Here is a 25,019-nt window from a genome sequence, read left to right as displayed (position 1 = left end):
GCCTCTCCGAGAACCAGGGAGCTCCCAGGGAGGGGACAGGCACCGGGCAAGGGATGTCTGCGCACGAGAGGGAGGGGTATGGCCAGGTCCCACCTGCAGCAGCAGGGGCCACATGCACAGGCCCCCGGGAGGGCGCCGGGGATATGCCAGGAGGCATCTGAGGGGGGAGGAGGAAGGGGCCTAGTGAGACGGGGGTGGGCAGCAGTGCCCGAGGGAAGGGGCAGCTGGGAGCAGCATGAGGGATGCTTGCACTCAGGGGCTGGAGAACTGGCCAAAGCAAGATTGCAGAGGAGTGAGGGCAGGAATAGGAGCCAGGGGCAGCAGGGACCTCATGAAGAGGGTCTGGGATGGGGATCACCCTTGAGGGAGGAAGGCAGCACTGGTGCCGGGCAGGACCCGGAGGGGCATGACTCAGGGCCTCTCCTACTTCTCCCCTGTACCCCACCGAGCTGCCCTCCTGTCCCGTGGCTCTGGCTGCACCTCAGGATTCCCTGTGCCAGAGCGCAGGCACACACTCATTCCTCCCTGGTATGATAACTGCTGGGAGAACTGTGGGCAGTTGGGGGCGCACAGCAGCAGCCTCAGAGCACTTAGAAACAGGGGACGGTGCTCCCAGCTCCACCCACATGCTGCTCCTCTGGGAGCATCTCAGCCGACCCTCAACCTGTCCAAGTGGTTCCAGGCTCCTGGCTGGCAGATGAGGTCACTGAGACAGACTATAACTACCTGAATAATTCATGGAGCCCCAGACTCTGGGATGAGAGCTTGATACAAGTTACCAAACCCTCCCAAGCCTTGAGACTTGGGCATCCTCCTGCTGCTCTTAAGGAAACAGAGCTTTAGGAGCTGAGCTCCACACTGTGGCAAGCCTGGGGGTTCATGGAGGGTGGGGCTGGCCAGCATGGTCGGGGGCCCCTGGAGACTTTCCTAGGTGAGCTGAGAGATGGGTTGGTGGAAGAGGTGGGGTGCTGCTGGGCCACCCTGCACTCTTGCCCATGAACACACTGTCCACTCACAAAGGGGGCTGGAAAGCAGGGTGAGGCTGATGCCTGGGGAGGAAGGCCACGAGGCCTTGGTCTCTGATCACCAAAATCTTGGCAGGTGGTGGTACCTCAGGGATGGAAAGCAGTTGCCCCCTTGTATAGAGCACTGCTCCTTGCTGCCAGGCTAAGGTCGTGCTCATTCCTAAGGCTCATGGTGTCTCCAGCACACCGTAGTCTGTTCTTCCTGGAGTGGCAGGGACTCCTCTCTCTCTCCAGATTCCTGATCAGCTGGCCAGTACACACCTCCCTTACTGCCTCAGTGTGGGCTGGAGGGCCTTGCCTATCCATACTCCTGGAGCCCTGTCTCTCTGCACACCAGCAGGGCTGCCAATACAGCTTCCTCCCATGGCTCAGAACCAACTCTGAGCTTGGCAGCCCAAATCCACAGATCCAGATACAGTTCTGATTCTCACAGTAGCTCCAACTGCCCTCTGAGGGGCTGTTGCTCAGGTCAATCTTGACAGTACACCACAAGGTCATTCTGGGGTTCCCAGATGCCCTTGTCACCTTCATGATCCCACTGGGGCCTCCTCTACTCCAAGGGCACAGGCAAAGGCTCCTCCAGGGAAGCAAGTGGCTCAGAAATGCCAAAGCAGAGAAGGCGGCAGGTGGGAGGTGTGGCCCAGTCAGACCCTCTGTTCCATCTAAACCACACTGAGACCCCGGGCATGGGCTTATCACTGAGTGGACAAGGCTCAGGCCATGGGGACTGGGTGTGGACTCTGATTCATCCCACACTCACACGGGCAGGGACTGTCCAAGTGTGTAATCAACCCACCCCTCATTTTCCAGAAGGGAAAAGTGAGTTCAGACAACCTGCCTGAAGCTATCCAGCAACCTGGTGTGGGACCAGACGCAGGGACCAGATTCCTCCTCTTTAGGTCTCTCTCCCCGCATCTTCGCTGAATGCTTACAAAGGTACAAAAGGTCAGCAATGTGATCTGTGATTTACATACTAGAAACAGAATCAGAGAACCAAGCAGTGATACAAAATCACTTCAGTTTTGAGCCAGGGCCTTTGAAGACCTGAGAAAACCCCCCTTGGAAGAGGAGGCTGGAACTGGAACACCTGCTGGCAGAGGATGGGGAGTGAGTGGCCTCTGAGTGCCTCAGAGACCTCATAACCTAGTCCCCTGAGCCCCTGTTTTGGACATGACCTCCAGCTCTGGAAGACCAGAAATCCGCTGGGTTCCTCTCGTCCCCTGCTGCCTTACCCATGGGACTCAGACATCCCTTCCCTACTCTGCTATTAGTGGAGTCATGCCCAGCTGCAGCACCTGTAAGGCTCAAGCAGGAGGACAGGAGAGAGTTACCACCCCTGGGAGCACCCAGAGAGGCCACAAAGGAGATGGCTTGGGTACCTTGGGGAAAAACTAAGCAGGGAAAGGCAGTGAGATGCCTCTCCCAGAGCACTGTGGGAGACTCAGAGGTACTCAGTCTGCTGAGGCAGCAGGCGGGCAGCTGGGCAGGTGGCTGGCTGGATCATCTCCAGTCCACCTTAGGCCGCTGCAGCCAGAGGGCTACATCTGCCTGGGGCCTTCTCAGGCCTCCCCTACCTGATCAGGGGCTGCGCACAGGGTGCTTATAAAGGCTAGCTCTTGAGATCAGTAGCCAGTCCCAAGGACCTGACTCCGAGATTGCCCTGCCACAGCCTCCTGGACTCTGAGCTGTCCAGGGGAGGGCAGGAGCAGCTGCGTCTCTCTTGCTTGCTGGCACCTCAGGCCCCTGGAACAGAGCTTAGCCTTCCAGTGGGGGAAGGGAAACCCTTCCACATGAGAGTCAAGCTAGGCAGACAGGGATGTGGGCCCATGGGCCTCCCTGAACAGCCTTCAGGAAAGGAATGCTCCAGGGCAAAGCCACAAATGCTTGCCTCCAAGTCCCCTCAATCTCTGTGCAGCTTTCAGGTGCCTCTGAGTGAGTCCCCAGCATGAACCAAGGCCTAAACAGGCTCTGGAGAATCTCTGCCCCAGGTGAATCCCCTTTGGGTGCTGGGGAGGCTCAACTCAGGAGTTGCTCCAGAGCGCCCACTGGGTTTCCCAGGGCAGATCAGCCTGGCGATTGTGCACAAAGGCAAGTGCATCCCAGGGGCCAGGGGTCCCGTGGATGGGTCAGGCACACCCACCGGACGGGGTCCCTGCTAGTGGGAGAGATAGACACACATCCATCCAGGGTGAGGGGAGAGGAGGACTGCTTGGTATGAGGAGTAATGGGCTAAGACGATAAGGACTTCGGGGAGTGGTATTCAGGGAAAGCGAGAGAAAAGCCAGGATGAAGCAGGAGCCAGAGGAGGAGCCTCTGTCAAATGGGGAGAAAATGGGCAACCCCCTAGGGTTGACCTTATTGCCTGGAGTATCCTGAGCAGGAGAACAAAGGAGGATGGAATTTTTTTCAACAGTTCGTAATTTTTATCTTAAGTTTTAATTCAGTAAACAGAACACCAATATCTTTTTGTATCACCAAAAATTCCTGTCATTGGGCACCTGGGTGGCTCAGTGGTTGAGCATCTGCCTTCGGCTCAGGTTGTGATCCCGGAGTCCTGGAATGGAGCCTGCTTCTCCCTCTGCCTGTGTCTCTGCCCCTCTCTCTGTGTCTCTCATGAATACATACATAAAATCTTACAAAAAAAAAAAAAAAAAAAAGAAAAGAAAAGAAAAGAAAAACAACCCAAACTCTTGTCATTTAAAATGACCACAGCACATCACCCCACCGGTGTACCCAAACCCACCCAGTCTCCTCCTGGTGGGCACCTGGGGCTGACTGAACAGCTTTCCCCACAGATCTTTTCTCTCTTTAGAATGGATACCCCAGAAGGAACAAAAGAGTAGGTGTGCAGCAGCAGGGCTTGGGCAGCTGACCTATGACAAGAAGTGTGTGGTGCTGGGGGGGTGGGGGGTGGGTCCATCATCCTGGGCCTTCCTAGTCCCCAGCTGGCCCTGACTGCCATGCCACAATATGACAAGTGAACAGGCCTCCCAGGGCTGCTCGGCCCCAACATTCCTATTCACAAAAAAACACAATGCTGTGAGCACCCAAAGGAGAATCCGTTCCCCAGGCAGAGGGATTCCTGCAGCACCCCCCCCCCCCCCGCCGCCGCCCCAGACATGGGTACAGTGGTGACTCAGCGCTCCAAGCAGGCGAGGGCGGGCAGCCTGCTGGCATCCCATTCCCAGGAGCAGTGGGCTCGGGGCTGTGGCAGCAGGCTGCTTCCAGATGAGGACCTGCTTTCATGCATGTGGCTGGAGCTGGAGAGAGCAAAGGAGCCCCTCAGTAGGGAGACGTGCTGGGGTAGATTAAGACCTCTCCCCTCAGAGAAGCAGAAAAACGTTCCACCGTCTAGCCTTAGCGAGGCAGCCCAACCAACGCCAAGCTGAGCCAGGACAGAATCTGGACCCTTGGCCCTCAGGTTTGGAGTAGTCTTGGGGAGTATATCAGCACCCTCTGAAGTCTTAGGGAGACACCTGTCGTGGGCAAACCCAATATGAGCCTCCTAAACGGCAAGACTACTTGGAGAGGGTGTGTAGGGCTGGACCTGGCAGCCGTGAGCCTCAGGGGCCAATGGTACTGACGGCGTGCCTGTCCCGCTTCTCCAGCACGGGATGTCAGTGCAGAGCGCACCACGAGACACTTGTTCAGAGCACACAGCCAGCATTGAGCTGAAACTACAGCAAAACTCAGACTACTCTGCCCTTCCCACTGCACCCCACTGGTCCCCATGACAGACAGGAGGAGGCTGGCAGGGCGGCCCCTGTCCCACAGCTGGCGCAGTAGCTCCATCTCCTTCAGGAGCCACCCTCCTCAGGACTCCTGAGGCCATGACTCCCCGTCTTCCTGGTGCCCTGAAGAGCTAAGGACCCTGCCCCTCGCACAGCACCTGGAGCCACTGTCCCGCTCCAGGCCTGAGGTAGGCTAGACTGAACACCCCTGGGGGCAGGAAGTCCTGCAGCTTCCACTGCGAACCCACCGGGCCGCCTCTCTGGCCGCAGGGCTGTACCGAAACCGCCAGGGGCGCCGTTGCCCTCACCCGCCCAGCGGTCCTGGCTGGGCTCCCGAGGGCAAGGGATTCCCCGCGCCATCCACAGGTAATGAGTCCCCGGCACAGGCAGGGGCCGGGGAAGCCTGCAATTTGCTGCAGCTGGCGCTCGCCCGCTCGCAGCCTCTTCTGCTAAATGAGACGTCGCACGCCGGGTCCCCAGAACCGCCGGCTGCCCCTCCCCTCCCCCGCCCCGGGGAAACGCAGAAACGACAAACAACTAAGTGCGCGGGGGGAGCCCGGCCCGGCCCCTCCACCGCGGCCCCACCTGCGTGCGCCGCGCCCCGCCGCGCCCCGCCCCGCCGCGCCCCGCCGCGCGCCCCTCTGCCGCGGGGCAGGGTCCTGGCCCCGCTCGGCCCGAGCAGGCTGGGCGCTCCGGGACCGCGGCACCGTCCTCCCGCCCCCGCACGGCAGCTATTTATAGCCGGGGAAGCACCGCGCCCGGGCGCCGCTGCCCGCCCGGCCCGCCCGCTCACCATCCCCGGAGCGGCCGGCGCTGCTCCTCCTCGGCGCCGCCCGCCGCGAAGTTGCTCGGGCCGGCGGCGGGAGAGCGGCTCTGGCTTTCGCTTTCGCGCGGCGCACACCCCCGCGCGCCGGCTCGCGGCCCCGGGCCGGGCCGGGCCGGGCTGGGCTGGGCCGGGCCGGGCCGGGCCGGGCCGGGCCGGGCCGGGCGGCACTCGCCCGGGGCTCGCTGCGCGGGTGCGAGCGCGGGCTCCGCCGGTGCCCGCTGCCCGCCGCCGCCCCCGCCGCCGGCCGCCCACCTGACGCTGTGCAGGGCGCCAGCCCCGGGGCATCGGGCGCCGCGGCCCCCGCCGGCGACTTCCTCCGCCACGGCGCCCGGGAAACCACGGCCCGCGGGCTTCCTGCTGCGCCTGGCGGGCCGGGGCCGGGGCCGGGGGCCGGGGGCCGGGGCGGCGGGGGGGCGCGGGGCCGCGCGAGCCGGCCCGGGGAGGGCTGGGCAGCAGCCTCGGGACGCGGGCAGCCGGCGGGCGGAGGAGGAGAGGCGGCCGCGGCCCCCGCCCCGGCCCCCGCCCCCGCCCCGGCCCCGGCCCCCGCCCCCGCCCCGGCCCCGGCCAAGTTCCTACCCGCCGGCTCCGCCGTGGCATCTGTGCAGCGGAGCTAGGGCGGGCGCCGGGCCATGGCCGCGGAGGCTCGTTCGCTCGCGGCGGGCCGGGGCGGGGCGGGCAGAGCCGGACGGGGCGCGGGCACTCGCTCCCTCGCTCCCTCGCTCGCCTGGAAGCGGGCCCAGCAACGCCGCTGACTTTTGCGGCCAATCCTCGCAGGTTCCCGGCCCGGTGCGCGCCGGCGGCCGGCGGCGGCTGCCCACGCGGCGAGGCGGCTGCGGGTCCCGGACCAGGCGGTGGAGGGGCGGCAGGGAGTGCGGGCGGCCGCGGCAGCCGTGCGCGGCGCCCCCTGGAGTTGTGCCAGGCGAGGGCCGTGTGGAGGGCAGAGGAGTGGGTGTGTGGGGACACGCACCACACTGAGCTGTGCTTGGATCCCGCGGGGCAGTGAGAGGTGGAGTAAAGACTTTCCCACCGACATCCTGGGGGGGGAGGGCAGAGCAGAGATGCCACTGCGGTCCCCCAGTGGGCTCTGCAGCTGGCAGGGGCCCCGTTTCCCAGTTGGGCTGTGGAGGCTGAGCCTGGAGAAGGCCCGGGGTCAAGGTGGTGGGAGTAGCCAGGCTGGGCAGAAGCAGGGTGGGCTCAGGATGCCCTCTCAGACTCTCTTCCAAGAAAGGCAGTAGCACCCCTCCCTCTCAGCACAGGGCAGCCTGGAAGGCTGAGGAGGAGTATGAGGAATGGGCTCAGAGAGAAGAGCCTCACCCAAGAACATAGCACCATGCCCCCAGCACCCACAGCTCCAGTCTGCACACAGCACTGTGGGGCACGCTGCTCCAGAACTGCCCACCATCCACCAGCAGCTCCTCCCTGGTGAGGAGAGGGGAGGCCAAGCAAAGGCAGGGGCAGTGGATGGAGAGATACTGCACCAAGCCCTGGCCCGCCCCCACAGGCACCCCCTCCCGGCTCCCCAAGCTTCTCTCTCACCACCTCAGTGCCATGAGTTCCTTGCTTCCTCCTCCCTCCCCACACACCCAGAGGCCTCAGATCCACCTGGCCCCTATTCTGGTAACAGTTGTCCTGGTGCCATCTCCCTGAGCCAGCTTGTTTCCACCTATCCTACACTTAGGCTAGTTTCTGCCCACTAGTGTTCCCAGTCTTCTGTGTGCCCCTGCCAGGTGCCCTTAGTCTAAATGGGCTCAGGTCCAACCTACCCCTTCAGCCAGAGGGATGTCACACTCTCTGTCCTCCCTCCCTCCTGGAGGAAGGGGGTGGCCACAGAGGCAGTATCTGGGCACCCCCTGGAGGACCACTACTCCCTGCCAGGCACTGGAGGAACTAGGCTCTGGTTCTGGGGGTCATTCACTTGCAGGGAGACAAGCATGACCACAAGCCACCCCAGGGTTATGTGAGGACAAGGGTTTCCCAACCGAGTGCTCGCCACAGGTCGAGTCTCAGAGGAGTTCTAAATCTGCATGGCACCTAAGTCACAACAGCTCCTTGCCATCTACACGCAGATCATCACTTGACACTCGTGTGAGGAAAGGTTCAGCAAGGTTGGACACTCGTTCAGAGTCACACAGCCACAAGGTCAGTATGGCCAGAGCTGGGTGACTCCTCTTGGCTGTACGGAAGGCTGGAGCAGACAAGTGGCACTTGTGCCTTGCACAGTTTATGATCTCACTTCATACTTTATCCACTTCCTGTAAGACAGAGTCAGACTACAGGAGGCTGAGAACATGTGCTCATCACACCTAGGCCAGGAAGAAACTGTGTTGAGTATGTCGTTCTCTGGAAACCAGCCCTTGTGGAGCTTGCACAAGCACATTGAGGCCCAGGGTGGGCTGGGGCAGCCTGGCGTCCTGTGGTCTTGGCTGTCATAGCAGGAGGGAGGCCCGTAATGCATGAGGGGGGCTCAGGGGTTCTGTGCCAGGCCCCTGCCCAACAAAGTCTCTGGGGGAGAGACTAGCCTGAGACAATGTGTGCTCCCAGGGATCTCCAGCTTCCTTGGCCCTGCCCTGGGCACCTCACGGTACCCCAGCTCCCTGGGCCCTGGTTTGTGCAAGCCTTCTCCAGAGCGCCATGACGTGGGCATTCCATCTCTAGCTGAAAGACCACGGCACTAAGGCCCAGAATTGGGAGGTGGGAATCACTCTCCCGGAGCCCCCAGGAGGAAGCATTCCTGTGCACACTGGAAGCCCCCTATGACAGGGGACCCTGGTGGGCCTGCATCATCTGATTTCTTCCTCAAGAATCCTATGAGCCTAAAAGAGCCTTGTGCCCCTTCTGAGACTTAGAGCCCTACGCAGGAGAGCCCCATGGGTCCTAATTGCCCACAGAGTACCTGGACATGCAGCCCAGAGGCCTCTGACGGCTGCTATCTGGGGAGGACAGCAGCTCATCAACCTCAGGGCCACCCCTGAAAGCCTGGGGGCTCCTGCAGCACTCTGCCAGCCTCAGGGGCCCAGGAGGCCAGGCCACCCTGACCATGCTCACCCAGAGTCTGGCAGGAGGCCCAGTGAGCAGGGAGAGGCTGGTTTAATCTGTGGGCCGCCTACTCTGGGTCGATCCTGGGGATCAGGGTGCCCCTGCCACCACCTGTCTGGGTGTTCGAAGGTCACGGTCCAGCCTGTCCATGGAGAAGGATTGATGTTAGAAGTGGATATGCTGGCCCTGGGCTGCATGTAGGCCCAAGCCTCCTCAGCCTTGGGGCAAGAGGAGCCCCATGCCATCAGGGTGCGCCACTGCCTTTCCAAGGGATGTCTGACCTTGACACTCCAGAGCAAACTGTGACGATTGATCGGAAGAAAACAAAAGTCCTGAGCACATTGCCCGGTCACTACAGAGACTTTCCCAGGCAGACCCCTCTCCCCATTCCAGCTCCAGGACAGTTGGGTCACCATGGAGAGGATGATGGTGGCAAGGGCAATAGGTAGGTGGCCCTGAGAGCCACCTCCCCACTCCTGGCCCAAGGACCCCAGTTAAGTGCTGACCCATCACATCTCCAGCTGCTGTACACCCAGTGGGGAGGCAGACTGGCCAGGGCTTCATCCATTTCCACATTGGGAAGTTGGGCAGCCAATATTCCTCTTTGCAGCCCTGTCTAGGGCTCCCCCCACCCTGTGCTGGCTGGCCACGTTTATTCTCTATACCACAGTCATTTCTAAAATGCAAACTATTCGCTGCCCTTAGGATAAAGGCCTGGCCTCTCCTGAAGCACATGCACTCCCATGAGTGGCTGTAGAGAGCAAAAGGTGAGCTGGCTCTCCAGGAGCCCAGGGATGGTCACCAAGGCCAGAGGAACTAGAGAAAGCAAAACGGAATGCCTGTGGCCTTGTCTGTGTGAGTAGCTCCTAGTAGGAGCATATTGGGTGAGGAGGAGGGTGAGCAAGGCAAAGTCTGAACTGTCTCATGGTGTCAGTGTTGAGTGAGGAGCCATAGAGAAGGCCAGGAAACACTGGCCTGTGGGGCAGATGCTGTCATCCTGTTACCAAGTAGAAAGGAAGACATGTACCCAGGTGTGGAACCCAGACCAATAGGTGAATGTGTGTATGTCCCCAAGTGTCTGCCTCACCATGTCCCACCCTGGGGCAGACCAACAGAGAGGGCAGGTGGGCACTATTCATCCTCTCCTGGTCACTTTCGAGTCACCATAGCAGTGCAGCCCCCCAGAGTGGTAACCACAGCCTTCTCTGGAAATAGGCGCTTGGCCTTTGGCTCACGTGGCAAGTGAAGGTAGGCACTCCACAGCAGAGGTGGGTTCCGGGCCCAGTGAAGCCAGTTAGATCCTAGAGCTGGGCTAATGCCCCACGTGCTGCCAGCTGAGCTCCACAGACCATGCGGCCCTGGCAGCCCCCTGCAGCCATCTCTTCTCAAGGCCTGAGCCAACGCAGACCTGCAGGTCACTCTTGGTTCTTTTCTGCTAGCTGTGACCTTAGTCCCCACTTGACATAACCCCATCTTCCTCCTGGGCTGAGTCCAATGCTGCCTTTAGGTGGCAAGAATGTTTCTGGGGTTAACAGTCCCAACCCTCAGCCTTGGGGTTTTGAGCTGCCAACTGGTTTGGAGGTACAAGGCTTACTGCTGCTTATCTGTCTCCCTGCTATGGGACACTGGCTCTGTGTGATCTGTGCCTGGGCAGTCTCTCTGCCAAGAGCATGCCAGCCTGAGATGCTGGGCCTTCCAGTCTCACGCTAGCCAGCTTCCTCCCCGCCCCCGCCCCCCGCCCCCGACTGCTCAGACAGTGAAACGTGCCTCTCCTCCCCCAGGAATACAGACCCCCAGCTACAACCCCGCTTTATTCCCGTATGCCAAAGCTTCTGGTACTCAGAAATTCTTTAGACTGTGCTCTATGGCTGCAAGGTGTCTTTGATGTCCTTGAATCCAGCTGTTTGGCCTGAATGCCCATAAGTGAGGATACAGTGGTAGGGAAAAGGGAAATGACATGCCTAGGAAAACAGCCTGGCTGAGGTGGGCAGGGCTCGATGCAAGAATCCCTGCCCCTCAGGCTAGGACAGGGACCAGCATGTAGGCCTCTGGCATGCATACATTCCTGCCCGTGCCTAAGCAAGAGGGAAATGCCATGTCCACATCCCCAGTCACTATGAGGCAGACATGGATGCCAGGGCTCTCATGGACAGGGACTGATGCAGCCACAGTCCACATCCACTTAGCTTCCCCGGCGCTTCCAGCCCAGCCAGCTTGGGAATCCAGAGCAGGGGTGGCCACAGAGGGACAGAAACAAGGATGAAGCAAAGAGGCAGGCAGCTTCCTGAGGAAGACACAGTGGCCTCTGGGCCGGGTGCTGCTAGACAGTGATCTCCCCACACAGGGGAACAGAACGCAGGAGAGACAGGTGGGGGGCCTGGGACATCGGGGACAGACAATGGGACCCCACGTGGAGAGGCCTCTGTGGAGAGAGAAGGGTCCCAGGCAGGGCAGAGAAGGGAGGCCAGCAGGTGGTGAGGCCTCTCGGGGCAAGCTGGGTCTTTGGATATGATTGAGGGGGACCATGAGTACCTCCTTGGAGTGAGAAGACACTCCTCTGAGCCCACCCCCATGTCAGGGCTGGTAATGAGAGCCCGCGTCCAAGGTTCTAGAATCGCCCACTCTTTGGAGGACTGCTGAGCTGCTTCTGCTTCATCTCAGGAGGGAAGCCTGCATCCTAGAAAAGCCATGTCTGACATGCACACTGAGAAAACTAGGACAGTCTATCTATCGTCTGACCCCAGGCTCCTAATAAATGGCCTTTGTGGGCTTGGGAGGTTGGGGGTGGGAGGGGGCAGCTCTGGCTCCTCTGGCTGGGCTGCTAAGTGAGAGGGAGTGATAGGAACCTCGGCAGGGCCAGGTTTAAGGCTGAAGTGGCTGTGGTAGACGTGGACCATGCCAGGTTTCTTCCCTGGATGGCCCCCACAGGATCCTCGTGCAGGGAAAGGCCGAGCTGAACAGTGGACAGGGGTGAGCAGACACCAGCCACAAGACAGAGGCAAAGTCCTAGCAAAGCTGGCACCTCCATGGGCATTTGGGCTCCCAAGCAGGCCTCCACTTTCTTCTGCCTCATAACAGCCACAGGCAGAAACCCCTCCAACCTTGTATATAGCATCAGAAGGGGAACAAACTCATCCAGACTCTCCCTGCAGAGCAGCACTCAGTCCCCAGTCTACAGAGGTGCCCCCAAAGCAGAACACATTTGAGATGTGACCAGAAGACACGAACCAGGCACAGCACCCCTTCCCTCTCTGGAGTGATGTGTAATCTCTGTGATGGCACTGAGGCCTCCCACTCTGCTGTGAGGGGATGGGACAGGGCTCTATCCCTTTGGAGTGGGGTCACCTGTTCAGAGTAGCTCCCACTCATGCAGGATGCTCCTGCTGGCCCACAGAAGGTCGAAGCCCAAATGCAGCACCCTTCTGGGAGCTGAGCCACACCAAGCTGCAGGGGACATGTGTCTTACTCCTCTGTAGCCAGAACAACACTCCTCCAGACTCCCCTCTGACACTCCCTACACAACACTCTCCCTAACCTCTGTAGCCCCCAGGCCCTTCTCCAGGCCTTCCATCTGAGCTAAACAGCCCACTGCTCTGAGAGCTCCCTACTTGACCACGGCACTGCAACTGGGACCTCCTGCAGTGGGTGCCGCACTGCCACAGGACAGAGCCAGCCTGCTGACCAGGGATACAGATGGCCTTCAGGGCAGACCCAATCTACCTTCTCCACCACGGCCTGCCCTGAGCTGTGAGGACCCTTACACTGCCTCCCTCGGTTCTCTGTCCTGGAACACCTTCTCCCTGGTCTGACAATCTGGCCAATTTCAAGGTCAGTCCAGGCTTCCAGAAGTGTTCCTGACCACCTGCCCCCCTTCCACTTGGTGAGGCTAGTAGATACCCCTCCCCTGCACCCACAGCACCCTGAGACTCACAAAGTAGTGAGTCAGGGTGCCCAGGCCAAGTGCTGGGGTGGGATGCTGACAACCAACCTCACATGGAAGTGAAGTTGCAGTGGGCACAAGTTCCTGTGCTCCTGAACATGGCTATCTCTTGTCACCCAGGAGAGGGCTCCTCATCTCCAGCCCTAGGGGGCCAGCCTTCCATTTCAAAGGCCTCCACAGCACCGCCTCATTGGTTTTTGCATGCCCCCACGGCCAAACCAGGCTCATTTCCCACCTGTGAGGAGCTTGGGCTCGAGCCTCAGCCACACCATAGCCTGGAGCCTAAGGAGCCCCACCTTCCAACTAGGTCCACCTGAGTCTGCCTTTGGGAATTAAGCCCAGCACTGACCTGACGGGGCTGAGGTGGCCAGGACCCGAGAGATGCTCTTACTGCAGGGGGTTCCCTGTGGCCGGGGCTGGGTGGGCCTCCCCTGTAGCCCAGCGTTGGCCCTTACTTGTACTTGTCCTACATGGGAAGTTGGGGGAGTGGTGTGTGGCTGGACAGAACCTGAGAGTCTGTGCTGCTGCAGGTGATGGGCTAGAGTTCACGGGCAAGTTCCCTCTGCTCTGACATACCCTGATTGTAGATTTCTTATACATATTTAGAGATCAGCATTTCAAAATATGTTTTTAATCAACTAAATTCCTGTACTTCCTTCAAGGGGCCTTGCCAATTGGCTCCAATCCATCTCACCTTCTCCTCCACTGGCCCTAGTGAGCCGATACCCGTGTGCCTTATGTCATCTGGGTCCCTTCCCCCCCAGCTCCCTCCTCCTGTGGGGACCCTCTTCTGGGCACAATGTCCATGGGGCACATGGCAGGCAGTACAGTTATAACCTCCTGAGGTAGGTCTTATCAGCCCACTTTGCAGATGAAGAAACAGCCTCACAAAATCTAGCTGGCTTGCCTAGAACCACCCAGCTGTATGGGTGGAGCCAGGCATGGAGCAGGAACAGGGCCTGGGCCTGCCCTTGTGAGGGAGTCCTTGCTTTGCCCCCAGGGGCACTAGTGGCCACAGCCTGTCACCATGGAAACCAGGCAGGGACTCCAGGAGCTGGAGCTCTGGTTTGGATTTTAAACCCAATGCTGCTCTCTCAGAAGCAACTTGGTCAAACTTTCCAAAGAGGAAAAGTGGAAATGAAGGGGGGCTGAAGGAGGAGGAGGGGGAGGAGACAAATTCCCAGACTGAAGGCCTGGCCACTGTGCTTGGGAAGCCTCCTCTGGGCTACCAGAATGGTGGCAGGGCAGGGACCCGCAGCCTCCCTGGGGTTCCTGCCCCTCCTTCCTGGGAACTTGGGCAGGGCGGGCAGGAGAGAGGGAGTGTGGCTGCAGCAGGTGGCACCCAGCCCTTCCTGTATGCTGGAGAGGCCCTTTCATGTGTCCCAGTGGGGTGTGTGAGAAGGCGTTCTTTTGGAAAATGGGCTGGAAAACCACTGACCTCACCCACTGGCCCACCTTTGAGATGGGGAGACTGAGGTCAGCAGGGACCAGGACCAGGAAGTCAACAGCCCAACTGCACTCTCAGGGCAGGGCAGCATGCACCTGACCCAGAGTGGGGTGCACAGGAAGGCAAGTGAGTCAGGCATGTGGTATCTCCCGTCCCAGCCATGCTCTGGGCCCTGCCTGCCATCCACAAGCCCTGGCCACACGTGCAGAGGCTTCTGGCCAGAGGGCCCTGTACAGGGCAACCTCACCATCATACACAGTAGAAGATGGGAGACCTCAGACAGAGTGTGACATTCACCCCTGGGGCTTAAGGGCAACCAGGGACCCTCAGAGAGCTTCAGGCAGGCCCACGCTCACAAGAATCCATCCCAAGCGAAACCTGGTGGCTTTGCCATTGGATGTACTCTTTTAGGGGAGCATCTCTGGGCCCCTCACTCGGGCTCCTATGGCCAATGCCCATCACCTCACGAAAGCCATCCTCCTAGCTGCCACTCTAGCTTAGGCTGTCTCAGAGTGGTCAAAGGCTGTGAGAAGCTCACCCCCTGAACCCCCAAGCTCCCCTGACGGTACCAATGACCAGTCTGGAGGGACACCCAGGAAGCCTTGGTGAGGAAGGGGAGGCAAATGGGCAGGGAGTAGATGCCAGAGGGCAGCAGCCATGGGCACAGCTCTGGGGGAGGGCAGGCAAAGGCCAGCAAATACATCCTGCCCTCCCTTCTGTCCCCACCCCTGCTGCAAGATCCCTTTGGGACCCACGGCTGCTATCCATACCTGCCACCTCCCACATCTGGAATCCTCCCTGGTAGGGGGCTGCTATTGTTTCCTGTTTTTATCATCGGGTAGATTTCTGGGAAGCAGAATGGGAATGCTACATGGTGACAACAGCCCACCACTGTTGCAGAGAGGTCCAGGCAGGGCATGGGTCTCTCCTGTGACCTGGGGCCCCTGTTTACTTGCCCAGGACAGGGAACTCATATACTCTGGTAGTCGTCAGGCCGAGAAAAGGCCACATCTGGACTCCCTGGGGCTCAGATATGTGACTTGTGGCTACCTCAATACAGGGTTGGGACCACAAGGCTCTCAAGTATAAGTGCTGGATGCTCGCATCTTCCATCTTAGAGATGAAGAGATTGAGTCTGAGCAGTCATGTCCCACCCCAGTAGAGAACACAGTACTTCCATACCCTGGCTCAGTCAGCGGGTATGCCAGGCCCACAGGGGCAGCACCATGGCAGGAAGCAGAGCCCTGGGCTCAGCCCTTATGCCCCCACTCCCTGACCCAGGGCCCTCGGGCTTGCCACCTCTGGTTCCTCATCTGCAAACAGGGTTATGCAGCACCCTTCTCCTACAAGGTTTGGATGGGGCCAACTGGTCAGAGCCTGGAAAGCAGAATGTAGCCCAGGACAGAGCAGTCATATCTGCAGGTGCCTTCCTGTCTGCCCTGGGCACCATGGTCAACAGCGTGGGCTGTGCTTGGGCTTTTATCTGCAACCTTGCCAGGCTGGATATGGATGGGTTGGTGGGTAGGGGGACAGGGAGAGGTCTGAGCTCTTGGATGCCAGGCTCTGTGGAGTGGGAATCTTTTCAGGCTGAGTGATGCTGTGTCCATACTGCCATTGTCCTCAGCCTGCTCATCATGAGATGGGGACCATGAGGTTGCAGGGAGGAAAAATGAAGGAAGTGCCTGCCACCCCTGAGATTCCCTGAGTCCATAGAAGCAAGCCCTGTGGCCTCCCTCCCCTCCCTGGGAGAGGCCCACTAACTGACATTTTTCCCAACCTTTTATCTTTCCATCAGGCCATACCCACCAATTGGCCCCCTGCAGCCTGGGGATGGGAGCACAGGGAGGACCTGCCAGGGATGCCCTGAGGTGGGGTGCCTTTAGCTTCAGCAGTCAGAGTCCTCCCTCAGGCTCTCCTCTCACTCCTAGCCATCCTCAGGCGGTCTGAGTGGGCTGCCTGGCCTGTTTGGCTTTCCAAAGCCTTGCTGAGACCTGGGCCTCCTCCCAGAAGTGCGCCTCCCCCTCCTGCCTTCAGCACCGTGGTGCTGCTCCTCCAGATGGTGTGCCTGGGCCTGGGACAGTGTCCCGGGCGGGTAAAGCTCAGAACTCTCTGCCCTGGCTGAGACAGTTATGTACAGTGCCTCCGGAAGATACAGCAGAGACATGTATCCAAGAGCAAGTCTTTAAAAAATAACGTGCAGTGGGAAAAGTCTACACTGGAAAATGTTCTTCTCTTCAGGAATGTTAAACAGCAAGCTCCTGACTGAGCACCCCCAGTGGCTGGGTGGAGGGGGCTGTGGGCTGAGGTCAGTGCTGGATGTGTACACAATCACTGCCGTCCCCATGAGGCTGGCCAGAAACTCTGGCGTGGAAGCTGGCCCACAGGATGTGGGTCCCAGGCCTGGGCTCCAATCTGGGCTCTGCTACTTGCTGGCTATGTGGCCCAGGGCAAGTCATAGCTGTGCTATCTGCAAGGGTCTCTGCACTCCCCGCCCCCCCCCCCCCACCGGACTATCTTGTGTAGAATCACAAATGCCAAGGGCTTAAACATACCTCTCCCTCTGCCTAAGCATCCTGGCACTGCCACACCCATGAATACATATCTGGAGATGGAAATTGTCTCCAATGGCCAAAAAAGACTGCACATTAGAGGATGACCATCTAGGCTGCTTACATATGATTGCGGGTGGTTTTTTAAAAATTCTAGCTGTCGGGGCACCCGGGTGGCTCAGTGATTGAACGTCTGCCTTCAGCTCAAGGTGTGATCCCGAGGTCTTGGGATCAAGTCCCACATTGGGCTCCCTTCCGGGAGCCTACTTCTCCCTCTGCCTGTATCTCTGCCTCTCTGTGTTTCTCATGAATAAACAAATAAAATCTTAAAAACAAAACAAAACTCCAGCTGTGAATGAGGGCGGCTGGGCTTGGGCAGGGATTGATGACTGCTGTGGTCCTGTCAGGGTAGGGGCCTGGGTGTCCTGGGCCTTGTCCCCCCTGCCCCACTGCATGCCGGCCCCTGGGGCTGGTACACTCCGCAGCTTCTCAGGTGGGAACCAGCCCCTCTCCACCAGTCACCTCTTAGGCTCACACAGTCCCCATGGACAGTGAGACAGGGATATGGACAGAAGGCCTAGAGTACCTGTTCCAGGCTGAACCTGGGTCTAGCAAGCCAGAAGCTGTGAAGTTCAATAGAACTTGCAGAGCCCAGGACATGGGAAGGAAGGAGAACCCGGGGATAAGCTAAGAAGCCACACAAGTTTGCTAACCTTTTTAAGACTCTTAAAAACTGGACCTTTTTTCCCTGGAGAACTTGAAGTGAATCTTTTGTTTACTTTTGCAACTGGCCCATAGATCATCTCAACAATGCTAAAAATAGCACCACTGCAGCAATTCTACTACAGTCAAGGAGCTCAGATTTCCTCAATTTAAACTTTTCCCTTCTTTTCTGTTTTCTAATTCCCACTGTGATGTGACTTCGTTTCCCTTAACCCCAACAACGGCGCTGCTGTGCAGCTCCAGGGATCTCAGTGAGGAAGAAGGGGAGGCCAGGCCACCTGCCAGTCACTTCTGTTGAGAGCAGGGTCAGGAGCAGAGCCAATCCCCATTCCTCACTGGCCGGGTGGGATATCCACAGCCACATGGGGCCTTGGTACCACAGGGAAGAGGAGAGCCACAGTGAACTCCCAGATAATTTTTCTGAGAATCTGATATGTGTGCATAGGAAGAAGTGGGATGACGAGCAGTGGCCCTTCAGTGGCATCCTGGCGTCCCTCATGCACACACAGACGCAAGGCCCACACCATACCAGGTAGAAGTGTACAGGACCATGGACCTGGTACACCAGAGCAGAGCTGAGCTCCAGCCCACCCCTGCTGCACCCCACCATGCTTCCTGTCCTCACGGCCCCGCCTAGCATCCCACTGGTCTGAGGGGGCCCTGTGTCCCTCCTCTGCCTATCTCTAGGGCCCATCCACTGGCTGCCATTTCCACCACCCTGACTAGGTTTGGAATGCCTGGGTTCGGGCTTAGGTGTGGACTTGCAGGGTAACTAAGCCTCGGTGTACTCATCTGTAAGGCAGGGATAATGGTACTGCCTACATTTCATGGGTTACAAGGATTCAGTGAGCTGTCGTGTGTAGTGGAGTCTCACAGAATAGCAGGTTGGCAGCGCTGTGGGCCCTGACCCAGCCTGGCCCCTCCAGTATATCATGTTACCAAGTGTGACATCTTGAAGATCTCCTCCATCCTAGCCCCTCTGCCCTATAAGGAAGTCCACCCTCTGCACCTGGCCCAGCTGGCAACACTGCAGGCATATGGCACTCACCTGATGCCCACAATGGCTCACATCTCCCCTTGCTCAGAAGCCCGCCGAGCAGGCACCTCCTCCAATGTCACCTCCTCTGCCTTTTTCCCACTGTCAGCTCACCCTCAGATTCTGAGGTCTCAGCTCTAGGAAGGGTAGGGGTTTATTTAGGCCCGAGGGTCTCGAAGAGCACGTGTGCAAAAGTGACTGCAGTGATGGGGCTCAGGCAGGTCCTGACACCTGCTGGAAGAGACCAGCCTACAGCAGGGCTTGGTGGGTGTGTGTCAAGGAGAGGTGGGGTAAACTTGGGAGGGCTGAGCTGGGAAGTGACCCTGTAAGGGGACCACAGAAGGAAGCCCTTACTGCATGCAAAATGACCCTCATCCAGTATGTTTTCAGATACTGAGGGAGGCACTAAAGCCAAAGCCCTGGGGGCATGGGAGGCAATGATAACCAGGTGAGGTTCCAAAAGGGGGAGCAAAGGGTGGCAGGACCAACATCTGGCTTGAACAAATCCACCCTTGCCCTCACATCCTCACGATCCTTCCCCATCTAGCCAGTCCTACCCAAAACCACTGTGAGCTCTGGGCTCCCACAGCCTTTGTTCACTAGCTGACCTCCCCTGGGGAATCTGGACGCCCCCCCCCCCCCAAGAAGGGGCCTCTATAATGGCTTGAAGGAAGACAAAATGGGCCATAAGGTGACAAAGAGCCATGCAGAGAGTGCCTAAATACCAGGAGGCCTCAGAGCAAGGGAGAGGCAAAGGACTCTATCCCCTGAAGGAGGGGGCAGAGACACAGGACACAGTCTGCCACTGCCCACAGCAGGCATCACTAATGGAGCAGAGAGAGCCTGGATGCTAAAGGAGCTGGTCATGGAGTGGGACAGACCTGGCTTTGAACTCCAGCCGGGCCACTTGCTAGCTATGTGATCTTGGGTTACCCCCTGGGCTTCCGTATACTGTTCAAAGAGGGGAGACGGAACCATCTCTGCAGCAACCCCCCGCCTTTCCCCTGTCGCATGACTGCTGACAAGTTCGGATGTAGAAGCATACCCCACAAATGTGCCATCCTTCCCCAATACCCAGAGCAAGCACATCAGCTGGGGAATGGCCTATGAACAGGACCTAAAAACAGGGTCACAAGCTCTGCTGTCCAACAGGGGAAGCCAGGTCAGCCTGGTGGGCCAAGGATAGAAAAGGGCTTTTGATTTTGACAGCCTATGGCACCTGCTGGTGTCAACTTCCCCATCTGTACAATGGGGATAATAATAGTATCTAAGCCACTCACACATGCTGTGGAGGATCAAAAGCAGCACCCCAAATAAAGCCCCCAGTGAGTGCCTGAAAATGGGGCCAGTCTTGCCATCGCTGCCATGGCCAGGCTGGGCACAGATGTCCTGGCACTGTGGCAACAGTGGCAGCCTCCACTGTTATTGTGCTCTGCTTCAGGAGCCCCAGCTCCTGGGTGGAGCTGGGCAGGGATTGTCTGCCATAGACAGGTGGCCCAATTCAGTCATGCCTACACAGGCCCAATGTCTATGTGAGCCAACAGTGCAATCCTGGCCCCCAGGGATGGCCCTGGCCTCTACCATGGCCCAGCTACTGATTCCAGCCCCCATCATCCTGGAATCCCAGCCCCACCTGCTAGGGCAGGGCTAGATGCCCATGTTCCCCTGCCCACTGCCAGACCATCCTCCCCACCCAGCCAATCAACCATGCGGGCAACAGTCCTGCTTGGGAGCAGCTGGGCCAATCCCAGTGTAGGAGCCAACCTGTTCCTAGTTTCCTGCTCTTCTTTCCTCATGTGCAACTGCAGGCTACACCCACAGCTTCAACACTAGACAGAGTAAGGTTCGCATTCTTCCTCCAACATGGACTGGCATGGGACCTAACCTCCCATGGCACCTCCATGAAATGGGCCTATGGACACTGGACCTCACTGACAATGTAGCTCGCCCACGGTCTGGAGCATGGCAGGTTTCACAAAGGGACAACACATTCCTTGAGGTGTGGACACAGGGACAAACAGAAATGGAACCTGAACTGGCCACGACCGGTCCTGAGAGCAGAAAAGGTAACATGGGTGGACTGACTTCAGGAAAGGTGTGGGTCTGTTGCCAACCAGGGGCTTCCTATTCCGATGTTCCCTGGCCCTGACCAGAGAGAGTGGGCGGGACTCTGCACTGAAGCGCCCCACAGGCTGGAACACCCCACGCTGACACTCTTGGGGCTTGTTTACTGCCGGGAGGCAGGACAAATCTGCTGCTGTCAGGAGCAGTATAGGATATAATTAACTGGGTGGAGACCAACACCTCGTCCCTGGGCTGTGCCTTGGTCTTCCCTTATGTCTGCCTGTTGCAAAAGGCCCTGAACTTGGGGCTGGCATCTGGGGGTGGGTGTCAGTGATTCAGCTCCAGGAGTGGGTGCAAGCAAGGCAAGGGCTGCCCACAAGCCCACCAGGCACGGTGCCTCTTGGGAACTAGTGGGGGGAGGGGACTTGGAAAGAAGGGCCTCCCTGCAGCAGGAGGAAGATGTCTCAGGCACAGACCCCAGGGCCTGGCCAGGGCTCACTCAAGCCAGGATGTTGCCTGTTGTCCCTCACTCTGGAGCTGCTCACTTCTCAGTTAACTCTGTCCCAGGTAACTCACAGGTGGGAAAAATTCAGTCTTTAAGCATGTCTCTCCTGCTGGGCACTGTGCTAGGTGGATGTGCTGGGAGGGTGCTCTAGATGAAGTCCCTGCTTGAGAGGGCTTGGTGTGCTAGGTTCCAGAGGCCGTGCCTGGCACCACCGGCCTCCATCTGGACCCCCAGCTCCCTCCCAAAGGCTGGGACACTGGCTGAGGCCTGGCTTGAAAGATAGGCACGGTCTCAGGCCCGGCCGTGCTTTAGGCTCAGAGGCTGGGCTGCCCGCCTGGGAGGTGGGCCCACTGTGCCTGCCTCTCCCTAACACCTGGCATCTGCTCATTGGGTAGGTGGAGGAGGATTCCCTCCAAGGTCACAGCCAACTGGCAGCAAGTTAGAGAAGGAGTGTGACTGATTCTTGCCTAGGAAGATGGGGTGCCAGGGGTTTCTGGAGCCTTTCTCTCTTTCCCCCCAGCTCTGGCAGGCAGCTCTCCCCTGAGCTGGCTGCCCAGCCTATGGGGGCCCTTTATTTCATATCAGGGCCCTTGGTGAGCACTCATGCTCCAGGGCTGAAGACCACACAGCACAACCGCTTTAGGACAAACAGAACCACAGAACCCATCTGGGCGTGCATGCCAGAGCCAGTCAGACAGAGGGACTAGCCATGGGGAGAGGAAGGGGCTTGGCCTTCCCAATCACTCCACAGATAGGCCAAAAGGAAAGTCATCTGTGGTTCTAAGTGCCAAGTAGGGGCAGAGAGGGGACTGGTGAGAGGGAATCAGGGCAGGACCTGCAGAGCCATCTGGCTTCCGACGTGTGGAGGCACTGGTTTTGGAGGGCCTGTGACATAGCCTCCACTTCTAGGCACTTGTCCAGGTGTGGAAGGAGACCAGGGAAGGCCATGTATCTGTACCAGTGGTGAACTGGAAGCTACTGCTCCCCTGGGATGAGGACAGGCAGATAAGCTGAAGGACAGACAGTAGAGCACCATGTCACACTGACAAAGGAGTGAGCATGACCTGCATCTACAGCCACCAAAGGCCAAGCTAGGCCATGCACAAAGGGGCCCATGTGGTGGGTGGAGACAGCCTCGCATTTCAGGCTGCCTCACTTGAGCCAGGGCAGGGCCAGAGCCTCTGGAGGTCCCTGGCCCTGTGCGAGATGGGGCTCCCACCACCAGCTCCTGCCATGCCACTTCTGGTGCCAGCACTGCCCTCCTGCAACACCCCTGGGGGATCCACAGATAAGCCCCAAAGCCCCATGCAGGCTGACTCCTGATCCTATGAGTGAGCTGTGTGATGTGCTTATTAGCACGTGTGGGTGAGGGCGTCCATCCACCTACTGTGACCACCCTGCCAATAGGCAGCCCCGTGCCCTATGCAGGGCCTGATCAGGGATGCAGTGGCTAGGAGCCAAGCCCACCCAAGTCCAAAGTCTATGCTCTTCTCACTGGTCCCAGGGCCTAGGGTCCCACCCTGGGTACTGCTGGCCACAGGCTGCTCACCAGAGCTGCAGGCAGACCCCCACATAGGGGAGGAGTGGCTACGGGGGCACGGTGGCAGGGCAGGCAAGCCCCAGTAGGCCAGCACCTTCCCTCCACTTCCTCAAACTCGAGCCACAGCAGCTGCCCACCCCACACAATCTGGACACAGGAAGCCGTGCTAGTTGGGCCGTCAGCTTCCTTTGCTTCTTTCACAGTGGCTGGAAACTGGGTTGAAATAAGAAAAAACCCTGCCTGCTAAAATAAGCAAACATTTTGGGAAAGGAGGGAAAGCCATCTCTGGCTTGGTTACTATGGGAACATTTCTGAATCAACTACAAGAGGGAGAGAAGTTCACTCTGGACAGAGCAGCCCAGCTCCAGCCTATGCAGGCCCACCTGCCCAGAAGTGCACACACCTGTATAGGATGCTGTAGAAGCTTCTGGGCACTCGAAGACAAGCCCTTAGTCTCTACCGTGTGCTTGAAGCCTGCTTTCCCAGCCCCCCTCCACCCAGAGAGGGATAGCCCCCTGGCTCCCATGACTCTGCAGCCCGCTCAGGGCTAGCACTGGCTCAGGAGGGTTCACATGTCTACGGGCCCAACTCCCACTCCATATCCCCAGCCCTGGGCCTCCCTGTCTTCCCTGCTCTGCATAGTTGGCCTGAGGAGCTGCCTCTGAATCACACAGCCACACGCCTCCGCTGGGCCCGCCCGATGCTGTGAAAGAACAGGAATCAGGGCCCAGACCAGGCCCCGCTGGGGCAGGGAGGGCCGCAGGACCTCAACCAGCAACGTCCAACAACTCTGGCTCTGTTTTGGCAAAGACCAGACTGTTCTGCCTGGTGGGAAAGGGCTGAGGTAATGGGGCCCTCAGCTGGGGCTCCGGCCTGCTCAGGAACATGAGTCGTGGCCCAGGAGCTCCAACCTGCTGGGCAGACAGCCCGCAAGCAGGGATTTTCCATGGCAGAGGAAGGGGGTGGGCTGGGAACTGTTCCTTCTCAGTCAAGTTATGGAACAGTAGGACTGGAGCTGTGCCAAGTTCATTCCTCTCTCTCTAACCACACTGCTGCGCCCTGCTACATGCCACGTCTACGCTGCTACGGGTCCCCAGCCAGCTGTGCAGCAGGCCCAGTAAACCCCACGTGCAAGAGCTCCCTTGAGGAAAGCTGACATCAGAGCCCCAGGCACACTTACCAAGCCTTCAGCATCCATCCCTCTGTCTGGCCCTTCACCCTCCCCATGAAAAGATTCAACCAGCATGAGCTTAGGCATGACCCAGCCATGAGGAGCTCCCCAGAGGGTGCCTCTAACTTTGTTCACAGTCTCTTGGCCCTTTGCTGGCTGAATGGTACTGGCTCTGCCATGGGAGCCCCCCTCCAGCACACCCAAACTCCTCAAGAGTTCCCCATCTCTCCCATGTGCCCCCATGGTGTCCTACAGAGGCCCTACACGGGCATGCCCTACACATGCATGTGGGACTCTACCACAAGCCTGCCTGTACCCTGTGCAGGGACACTGTGGCAGCCACCACTGGCTGGACCTAGAGGACGTGCCTGGAGACCATCCTGTAAGGGAAAAAGTACGACGGCACACACAAAGAGTGAGCACCTCTCTGGGCCAGGCCGGAACAGCTAGAGACTCAACGAGGTGCACGGCACAACAGTGCACACAAGGAGACCCCGTGCAGCTTGCCTGTGAGCACAAAGACAGGCCCGCATATGTGCCCACTCAAGGAGACTGTGGCCTTTGCACAGCACAATAGTGCGTGGCAGCTTCCAAAGAGAGATGGCCTGTGTTCCTCATAGGGAAACTTCTCAGACTTAATGTCAGCTAAAAAAACTCCAAGGTGCTGAAAAGCATGTGTGTGTGTACACACACATACAAGTTCTAACAGCTGCACAACAAGCTTGTCTGACTTTGTACACACACCTGAGAAAGGAGAACAGCCCAACCATACACGGAAGCACCTCTGAGAAGGCTGCAGCACGCCTGCACTCTACTGTGCATCTGGACTGTGTGCAGTGACAATGTGGCCCTGTATAACTCACACACTTTTTAGAAACTGTCATTAAAAAATAATAGGAGGGTCCCCTAGCTCAGGCCCTTGAGGATGATGAGGCAGGCTGTCCAGACAGCCTCTTGGGTGAGTGACACCAAAGACGGGAGCATAGGTAGCCTAGGAGGGTGGGGACTTGAGGGATGGCAGGCCAGGCTGCACAGTGCCCCTGCCCTCACCTTCCCTATACCTCTTCACAAGGACCAACAGCCCTGTGCCTTTATCCCCACCCCAGGCTGAAGCACACAGGAAAGGAGAAGAGTCAGGCTGCTTCTCCCGACCAATAGCCCCAGCTGTCAGTGCCATGGCCTTATCCCAGCAGAGTCAGCTGAGGGGGCTCTAAATGCTCCTCTGTAAACATGGCAGGAAACCATTTCCTCACACTTGGTCAAATCTGCTAGACAAATTTGTGTACTAAGAGCACACAGGGCCAGCATTCTCTGGGTGTGAGGCAGGGCTGGAGGAGTGTCCACCCTGAGAGTCTTCCTGCAGCAATGACAAGGACAGGGTGGGGTGGGCTCAGCAAGGGCCATCCTGTCACCAAGCAGCTGGGAG

General features: G+C 58.6%; 1 protein-coding gene across 5 annotated transcripts in view; it reads right to left on the bottom strand.

Moving 5' to 3' along the window:
* CABIN1 (calcineurin binding protein 1) overlaps positions 1-25,019 on the bottom strand; it is a 153,441-nt gene that overhangs the window by 18,970 nt on the left and 109,452 nt on the right. The gene's annotated exons all lie outside the window — the stretch shown is intronic.

Source organism: Vulpes lagopus, chromosome 14 (assembly GCF_018345385.1).
Source record: "Vulpes lagopus strain Blue_001 chromosome 14, ASM1834538v1, whole genome shotgun sequence".
Classification (NCBI taxonomy): domain Eukaryota; kingdom Metazoa; phylum Chordata; class Mammalia; order Carnivora; family Canidae; genus Vulpes; species Vulpes lagopus.
This window is presented reverse-complemented; position numbering and strand designations above follow the sequence as displayed.